The sequence below is a fragment of the Tupaia chinensis genome, unplaced genomic scaffold, assembly GCF_000334495.1.
Source record: "Tupaia chinensis unplaced genomic scaffold, TupChi_1.0 Scaffold000393_1, whole genome shotgun sequence".
Classification (NCBI taxonomy): Eukaryota; Metazoa; Chordata; class Mammalia; order Scandentia; family Tupaiidae; genus Tupaia; species Tupaia belangeri.
Genome location: NW_006159895.1, coordinates 449681 through 460105, shown reverse-complemented (window position 1 = coordinate 460105; position 10425 = coordinate 449681). Strand labels below are relative to the sequence as shown.

The following is a 10425-nucleotide window of genomic DNA, read 5'->3' as shown; positions in this document are numbered from 1 at the left end:
ACCGCTCTCTCTCACTCTTTACCTCTCTTGTAAAATTAAAATAAATAAATAAATAAATAAATTAGTTAAAATAAAATAATTCTTAAAAAAAGAAGAATCACAAAGTCAGGCAATAATTATTGTATGGCCCATGTAATTTTCCAGTAGCTAAGAATCCAGCAACGCAAAGGCTAATTGGTATACGTCAGAGAGAGTTATCTTGCAACCTGAACATAAGAGGACACTCCATACATGGCAAGTCCAATAAGGCTAGGCCACCAACTGCACTCCTAGACCTCCCCAACATCTTACCTCTTATCATTCAAAATAAAGCCCTTATAAACCTGCAAGTTTGCTTACTCAATATTTAGTATAATTCCTCACTCTCTTTCTCTCAATCATAACATCACCACACTTTTAAGCAGCATTATCAGAAAGAGCAGATATAATTGAGTTCTAGGCCTGACACTCTACACTTTACAAAATTGTTTTCTAGAATAATTTCCCCTGACATTCTTGGATAGAAGACTCTATCTCTTTAGATTCATTTTTTTTGTTTGTTTTGTTTTGTTTTGGGAAAACTGTGTCTCATAGTTAAATCATATATTTTGAATTTGTTTCTTAGCAGAACAAAGAAAAACTCTTCTAAATACAGGAAAATGCTATGTCAGAATTCAGAATCATGGGAAATATTTGTGTCTTTGGAAAAAATAATAGTTCTGTCTTATGAGCGATAATGAGTTTCAGAGCCTGCTTGGAGAGGTCTCGAGGTCAGTGTCATTGTGACAACTTTTAGGAAATGAGAAACAAGAGGCATAGAAAATCTAAATGCTGTATGCTAAAACTGCCTTCAGGTCATAGTAGTCATCAGTGATTTTTTTTTCTTTTTCTTTTTCTTTTCTTTCTTTTCTTTTCTTTTTCTTTCTTTTCTTTTCTTTTCTCTTCTTCTCTTTCTTTCTCTCTCTTTCTTTCTTTCTTTCTTTTTTTCTTGGAGAGATTTGTGCTGTAGGGCACATACGCTTGCTGGAGAGACAGAGAGACAGAGTGTAAGAAATCAGCCTTTGCAGGGATGACCACACTGCAATCCTTTCTCCCGCGTTCTCCTCTTGGAAATTTGAGCACACAACCACATGCACTAGCATGAATTTCAAGCCACTGGGTTTGGGGCTCAAACTGTGGAGTCCCATACCAATAATTCGATTATGTGGGAGTCCAGCACCTTAATCACTACATCACCTGCTGGTCCAGTGATAATTTCTTGCACTAAACTTTGAGTGTTGCCTGTCTCAGTGAAACACAAAAAGAGAAATAAATGGCAAACAAGAAGGGAAATCAAAGGAATGACAATAGAAATGTTAAAACTGAAGAAATTAAGAGTTAAAGAGGAGGGAGAAATAAGAAACATGATATTAGCAGTGGAATGTGCATCTGTATATGTAGTTTTAAACGAAACTATTTTGGCCTAAAATGGCATTGTACTCCCATACTTGGATTCCTATGGATAAGCCAAAATGGTACATACATCTGTTAGGCTGTTTTCCTGAGCTGGTTACTAAGTTACAGCCAATCACACTAGACACACTTCAGTCAAACACAGAAAGTCCACCTTTTAGGCTGTTCATGTGGCCTTCCACCCAGCTGTAAACAGTCCACTGATTTCTCTACCTTGCTTCCTCACTTTCATTTTTGTACATCACTTTTCCTTTCTTGCAACAGTCACTTGACCGTTCCACAGACTTATATAACCCATGACCGTGTGGCTACCTAGCGTCCCTCGGAAACCATTTTCTGAGAGAATGCCAGATTTGAATTGCCCACCCTTTGTTTAAATAAACTGTTAAATTTTGATTTCTCTAAAAGACAGAATATGGGTAAGACTTCATTTTCTATGGAAATTCAATTTATGATGAATATTGGATGAGGAACCAATGGAGAAAAAAGCTACTACTTAGAATACTTAGAAAGTACAGTCATTGGTCGGAAAAAAGTAACAAACTCTATGTATATTTCATTTTCACTAGATTTCATGAAATGTTCTTCCTAGGAAGACTTAACCTTATATAATTAGATCTATGGAAGTAACTTTTTCTCTGTATACTGATCAGTACTGGTCCTCACCAGTATTGTTCATTTGATAACTTCAAAATTCTTGCTCATAAGTTTATGTCTTCAAGCCATCTACATTTCCTCTGTATAAATTGTTTATCCATTTTTTTTTGCCCATATTATTATTATTTATTTTTCTTTTAGTATTTTCTAAATCATTTACAAGAGGTGTTTGCTTATTGTGGAAATTAATCTTTTGCTTTATTGTGACAAATATTTAGTTTAAATTTCTTTTATCTTTATTACTTTTAAATTTTTCTATAGGGGCATGTGCACTCACCAGACAGATAAGGAGCAAAAGTGAGAAATAATTCTCCATGGGCATAAGCATGCTACAATTCCTTTTCCTCCATTTTTCTCTCCTTTAGGGATTTTGGGCACACATATTCACATGCTCGTCATGTTTCTTAAGCCACCAGGTCCAGGACTTGAACCACACAGTCATCCATATGAGATCCAGTTACTTTAATTACCATGCTACTAGCTGGCCCAAATTTCTTATTTAAAAATTTTGCAGGGGTATGGCATCTGAAAATTATTTTCAATAGTTATAACTTTAATTTACATAGGGCTACTTAACACTTTTAACATTGACGTTTAAAAATTAAAGATGGACATCACTGGATGTATGAACAAAGTGAAAAAGATATAAATATTCTCAGTGACTCACATTTTCTTTTCCCATCCTACTCCATTGTGGAAAATTCATCTGCAGATGTTTGTTCCCTTCAGGCTGTGCATTTATTAGGTTAGATACAATTCTCATGATTTTTGCAAGATTTAGATTGCTATGACATATTGAGCACATTTAATGACACAATGTTTAACTGAAATAACTATAGCACATTTAGAGGTGATGTCAACAAGGATGGCATAATGAGAAATCTCAAGCTCCACTCCTCCACAGAATATTGAACTTGCAGCCCCACAAACTAGAGGAACATGATGTAAATTCTGACACTAAAAACATAAAGGCTGGTGTGAGGACAGCACAAGTGGAGGATGCCATCTATCATCTTGAAATAGGCTAATAGATGTCCTATGTAAGGCTAGACATCCTATGTAAGGCTCCTGATAACCCAAAGCAAAACTCTTTACTAGAAGCACAAAACAAAAATAGAAAAAAATCAAAGTATACCATCAAAGAAAACCATCAAACCACAAAAAAGGCAGTATGAGAGAAAGAAACAAATTAAGTATAAAATGATAAAAAAAAAAATGAACAAAATGGAAGTATCAAGAGTACATCCTTACCTATTAGTAATCTTCAATATAAATTAACTTAGTTCTCCAATTAAAAAGACACAGTAACTGAATAGATAACAGTGTCTCTCTGCTGCAAAGACTCACCTCACTTTTAAGAACATACATAGACTGAAAGTGAAATTATGGAAAAAGGATTCCACACAGGTGGAAACCAAAAGGTAGCAGGAGTAGCTGCATCAGATGAGGTAGACATGAATCCAAAAACTATAAAAAGATTTAAAACAGGACATCATATTGTTATAAAGGGGTCAATTCAGCAAGAAGATATGACAATTATAATATAAATGCACCTGAAAAAGGAACATTGTTATAGCATATAAATATATTTATACTGCCAATATAAATATATAAAACAGACAGTAAAAATTCTGAAGGAAGATATAGATTATAATACAAAAATAGTATGAGACTTCAATATCCTACTTTCAGTAATGAACATACCATACAGAAAAAAAATTAAGAAACTAGAAAACATCATATTTGAATAGCATTTTAGCACAAATGGACCTAGTACACATAAATAGAGTATTTAGTTCAATACCAAGAGAATGCACATTCTCCTAAACTAAGCACAGAATATACCCCAGGACGGATCACATGTTAGGGCACAAAATATGTCCTTGCCAATTTAAGAAGTTTAAAATTATAAGAAGTAGCTGTCTAACCACAAAAATATGAAGCTAGAAATCAATGGGAGTAATTACAAAAAATTCTTAAATATAGGGAAACTAAACAACATGCTCCAGGAAAACCAATATGTCAATGAAAAAATAGAAAGGGAACTTAAAAAAATTATTTCGAGACACACAAAATTAGAAACACAAGCACTAAAACTTGTGGGATGCAGCAAAAGCAGTTCTAAGATGAAAATTTACAAAAATAAATGCTATGTAAAAAGAACAACGATCTCAAGCAACAACTTAGCATTGCTCTTCAAATAATTAGAAAATAAATAAATAAAACAGAACTAAGCCCAGAGGTAGCAGAAGGAAGGAAAAAAAAAAAAAGAACAGAATAGAAAAATAAACACTAAAAAAATTACAAATGATCAATAAAACTAGGAATTGAGTTTTAAAAAAATAAACAAAATTGAAAAATACTTAGCTTAGGCAAAGAGCGAGTGAGTAAGAGAGAAAGAGAAGACAAAATCAAAATGAAAAGAGATATTATAACTGATCCTACAGAAATGTAAAGGATCATAAAAAACTACTATGAATAATTAATATGGTGAAGGATCAGCAGTTAGCGCAATGGCTATGTCACTGGACTCTCATGTAGTCGACCACGGTTCGTGTCCTGGACCCAGTAGCTTAAAACTCATACCAAGTGCGTGTGCGTGTGTGCCCAAGATCCTGAGAGGAGAAAGGAGGAGAAGGGATTGTGGCGTGGCCATCCTCCCTGGGGGGGTGATTTCTCGCTTTCTGCTTCTCTGTCTGTCTGGTGAGCACACGTGCCCTATAGTAAAACTTCTCAAAAAAACAAAAAATTAATATAATGAAAAATTTAGTGACCCAGAAGAAATGGATGAATTCCTAAACACATTCAACCTATCAAGACAGAATCATGAAAAATAGAACATCTAAAGACTATTAATGAGCAAGGATACTGATTCAATTATAAAAAGTCTCCCCTAGAAACAAACACAACCTAGACCCTGATGACTTTACCGCTGAAATCCATGCAACATTTAAAGATCTAATATTATTTCTTCTAAACTCTTCCAAAAATCAGAGGAATACTACAGTTTAAGGGCATAACACTGTGTGTTTTCCAATTACACTACAAAGCTATAGTCATTAAAACAGAATGGCACTGGCATAAAAACTGATATGTCAAACAAAGGAACAGAATAAACGTCCCAGACATGAACCCATGCATATACAGTTCAGTTTTTTGTCAAAGGTGCCAAGAATATACAATGGAATAAGGAATCTGCAATGGAAAAAAACTGAATATTCACATGTAGAAGAATGAAATTGAAGCTTTATCTGACATCACATACAAAAATCAATTCAAAGTTGGCTAAAACCTTAACTTAAGAAACCATTAAAAAATTAGTAAAAAATTGGAGAAAACTACACAATATTCATTTGGGCATTTTTTTAAAATTTATTTTTATTTTTTTATTTGACTCCTAAAACAGGCAATGAAGGAAAAAATTGACTAATGGGATTACATCAAATTAGAAAGCTTCTAGCTATCAAAGAAAACAAGTAATAGTGTGAAAAGACAGACAACCTGCAGAGTGGAATTAAACAATTGCAAGTCATATATCCCATAAGTGGATGATATTCAAATATATATAAGGCACTCAAACAACTCCATAGCAAGAAAACAAAAGGAGTCAATTAGAAAAATGGCAAGCAAGCTTCTCCATGATCTTGCGGTTAAAGAAGTTGGATCTCCCATGGCCAAATTCAGAGTTTGAATTCGACCCTAATGATTTGAAGATAGTGCTTAACATGTGTTATGTCCCAAATCCTGAAAATAGGCAGATACTGAGGAGAAGGGATTGCAATGTGACCACATCCCATTGGGGAATTTTTTTCTCCTTACTCTCATCTTTCTCTGGCAAGTGCACATACCCTCTGGCAATTAAAAAATGGGCAAGGAACTTGAGAAGACTTTTCTCAGAAGAATACATATAAATGGCCAACAGGGATATGCTAATCATCAGAGAAATGCAAAGAAAAGCCACAAAGAGATATCACCTCACACCTGTTAGAATGGCTTTTATTAAAAAAAAAAAAAAAGAAAGATAAGTGTTGGCAAAGATGTAGCAAAAGCGAATTCTCTCACGTTATTGGAGGGAATGTAAACTAGTACAGCCATTATGGAAACTTGTATGGAGCTCCCTCAAAATACTAAAGATAAAATTATGATATGATCTGGTTATTCCACTTCTAGGCATTTACCCAAGAGATTTAAAATCAGTTTTTTGATGGTATGTCCACACTCCTATGTTTATTGTGAAACTATTCACAAGAATCAAGTTATGGACTCAACCTATATGTTCATTGACAGATGAATAAACAAAGGAAAGAGGTATATATAAAGACAGAAGACTATTCAGCCTTGTAAAAACAGAACATTCTGTCATTTGCCACAATGTGTGTACTGGAGAACATTATATTAAGTAAAAGAAACCAGGAGTGGAAAAACTACTGCATATTCTCACTCTTATGTGGAAACAAACAATTGAAGGCATAGATGTGGAGATTAGAATAGTGCTTACAGAGGCTAAGGGTTGCCAGAAAGGAGAAACGATGGTACAAATTTTAGACAAGAGCAGTAGTTTTTTTTTTTTTTTTTTCTTAAATCTATTTTACAGTGTGGAGAATATATTATAGTGATAATGTTGGTTTTTTTTTTTTTTTAAAGAAATTCTGTCTGTCATGAGAGAGAGGAAAGGGAGTACAGAGACCCTCAGCATGTATTTGTCACATGGCAATCTTCCCTCAGTCTTCCAGTCAGGATCATGCATGCCACATAGCAGGGACCACATGTGTGTGAATGCACCTGCAGTGTACAGGTTGACCTTCATATATGGCTCCAGTCTGACGGACTGATAACCTACCACCCACACCACTGTTGCTGGGCCAATTAATAGTGTATTTAAAACATTTTAAAATTAATGAGTACATTTCAAATGTTCTCATCACAAAAAATGAGTAAAGAATATGTTAATTAGCTTAATTTAATTATTCTACATTGTATTTATAAATAATAATATCACTTTGTACCCAATAAATGGTTATAACTATAGATTTTCTTTTTTCTTTTGAGAGGTTTTTGCTATAGGGTGCATGCACTCGCCAGAAAGACAGAGAGAGACAGACAGACAAAAAGCAAGAAATCACCCCCCGAGGGGATGGGCACACTGCCATCCCTTCTCCTCCATTCTTCTCTTGGGATCTTGGGCATGCACACACACGCGCCCGGCGAGAGTTATAAACCACCAGGTCCGGGACGCGAACCGCAGTTGACTACATGGGAGTCCAGCGACATAGCCATTACGTTAACTGCTGATCCCAATAACTATCAATTTTCAATTTATAATAACATTTAAAATGAAAACAAATGAGCACTTCCACTGCATACATCACTAATTCCATCTGAAAAGTAATCAACTCTTGTTGATTAGAAAAAGGATTCCTTTGTTGCTTTCTTTACTGAACTTCATTAGTTTAACTATTGTACAACCCATTAGCAGTTCAAATATTTTACATTTCAAATCATTAAAGATCTTTGATGTCATTCTCCAAATACTGGACTAAATTTTTCTCATTCTTTTATAGCAAATGATCTGTCTCAATCACAAAAAGTTGTTGGGATCAGCAGTTAGTGTAATGGCTATGTCACTGGACTCCCAGGTAGTTGACCATGGTTCGAGTTCCGGACCTGGTGGCTTAAACTCATGCAGGGAGAGTGTGCGTGCGTGCCCAAGATCCTGAGAGGAGAATGGAGGAAAAGGGACTGCAGCGTGGCCATCCCCCATGGGGTGTGATTTCTCACTTTCTGTCTCTCTGTCTCTGTTTTTCTGCTGAGTGCATGTGCCCTATGGCAAAAACCTCTCCAAAAAAAAAAAAAAGTTGTTTTCTGAAAGAGTTAAGGTACTGCTTAAACTTTTTCTGTAGATTCCGAAACTAACATGACCCCAAATATATCAAAGATGGACATAAATAGGTTCATTAAATAATTTTTTGAATGCTTAACTAATTAATATGTTATCATTTGATTTTTTAAAAAAATACTTATTTATAAATAGAATTACTTCAGCCTTAACTAGATGATGTAGATGTGGTAACTGCTTTACTTGATATTTTATTTAACCTTAATGTGAGTCCTATAAGATAGCTAGATCATTATCTTCATTTTTTTTTTTTTTTGAGAGTTTTTTGCTATAGGGTACGTGCGCTTGCCTGAAAGACAGAGAAAGACAGAAAGACAGAAAGTGAGAAATCACCATCTGGGGGGGATGGCCACGCTGCAATCCCTTCTCCTCAATTCTCCTCTCAGGATCTTGGACACGCACACACATTTACCCAGCATGAGTTTAAGCCACTGAGTCTGGGACTCGAACCACAGTGGACTACGTGGGAGTTCAGCGACACAGGCATTATGCCAACTGCTGGTCCCATTATCTTCATTTTTAAAAAAGTTATTTTATTTGGAGAGAGAGAGGGCAACAGGCACACCCAAAAGGGTCTTCATGCCATGATCCATCCTCAGTCTCAGCCAGCCCAGGTCACAGAAAATGTCCTGGCATGTAGAAGTTGGTCCCAGGACATGAACCCAGAACTTTCTCTTGTGGGCCCAGTGGCATTATTGCTGCACCACCTCGTGGCTTTTAACCTCAATTTATAGATACCAAAACTGAGGCTGAAAAAGATGAAATAATTTGCCCAAGGTTTCCTGCTAAATAAATATTAGAGCTCTAATTAAATCCATTGAAATCTACAATCTTAAGCACTGCACTATCTAGTCTTCTATTATTAGGTTGTCAGAAAAGTCATGACGTATTTTTTTCTGTTTTTCTTTGCAAACAAGTGTCATGACTTTTCCAACAACCTAATTTTTCACTTAATGTAAGGAAATCTATTTTCTACAAAAGACAACTATTTATAAGCATAACACTATTCTCCCTGTTGTTTGTTAATAAAACATTTTTGCTTTAAAGGTGAATTGTAGACTGTGACAAGACTCTCAGAAGATCAGTGATTAGTTTTTCAGGTGAAGAGGTCAAAGCTACTGCCACTTGTGGTACTAAAAATTTGTGAATGGCTTTCTAGGGTAGAGTGTGACATTGGTCCCATGTTGGGGGAACTCATCAAATCTGTCCTTTTCTCAGTCTCCGTTTTGACCTACTCTCTTTCTTTGCAAGGCATATCCTTATTAAAAAAAAAAAAAAACACAAAAATTTACCTCATAGATTATTAAAAACTCATTAATTGACTCTTCATCATTTAATGCATTTTAGTTTTACCAAGACAATGATACACAATTATATAATATTCTAAGCATGGGTATTTTGATAAATTATAATTGGGAAATATTGGTCAGGAAGAGAAATCTGTTATATAGTGTGAAGAAATTTCATCAAATAGGTAATTTTTAAAAATAATTATTTTATTTTACTTTATTTATTTAAATTTGACCAGAGAGGGACAGAGAGAGAGAGAGAGAGAGAGAGAGAGAAAGTGAGAAAACAATCTTCCAGTTCCAGTACTCAAACTGTGCTTAGCCATGTGGGATTCCAGTACCCTGAAACACCATGCCACCTATTGGCACCAATAGCGAGGTAATTAAATTAAGGAAATAGTGTTCAAGTATTTCCTTGGGCAGGTCAGCCAGTACTTGAAGAGTGAGAATGAAACTTCACAAAGAGAAAGAGTAAAAGTGAGAAAGAAGCAGTGGGGTAGAGAAAATGACAAGAGCAATCACAATTTGTGTATGTGTGTGCAAAAAATTTTGTGACTCATGCATAGTTTTTTCATAATATTAATTTTCCATGACCTTTTTGAAGACCCCCCCTCACATAATTGCATCCTTTTTTTTTTAACAGATTTTTGCTATAAGGGTGTTTGCATTCACCAGAGAGACAAAAAGTGAGAAATCACCCCTAAGGGGTCATGGCCACACCCCATTCCCATCTTCTCCATTATCTTCTCAGAATTTTAGGCACACATGCACACATCCAAAATGAGTTTTAAGCCACTGGGTCTGGGACTTGAACTGCTGTCTACTAGTGGGAGTCCAACAACACAATCATTACATCATCTGCTGGTTCCCATAATTGCACCTTCATTTCCTTATTGGACACACAGATCCCTTTCATTGCCCAGAAAGAACCCAAGATTCTCTGGACTCCAGAAAGCTGACTTTTCTCATACCTGCATTATTGCCGATAATGCAAGCATGCTGTACTTGAACTCTCCTAAGAGTCTGGCCTAGGAAAATGACTTTTTTCTTTGTAGTTTCCTGATGAACATGAAAGATAACCTTTGAATTCTCTTTGTAGTTTAATTTATATTCTTAAAAAAATCATATTGGATATTCTTCAAGGGGAATAGA

At 35.3% G+C, this 10425-nt stretch overlaps 1 pseudogene; it reads right to left on the bottom strand.

Moving 5' to 3' along the window:
- Positions 1-10425, bottom strand: part of LOC102483674 (LON peptidase N-terminal domain and RING finger protein 3-like) — a 45974-nt pseudogene that overhangs the window by 34971 nt on the left and 578 nt on the right.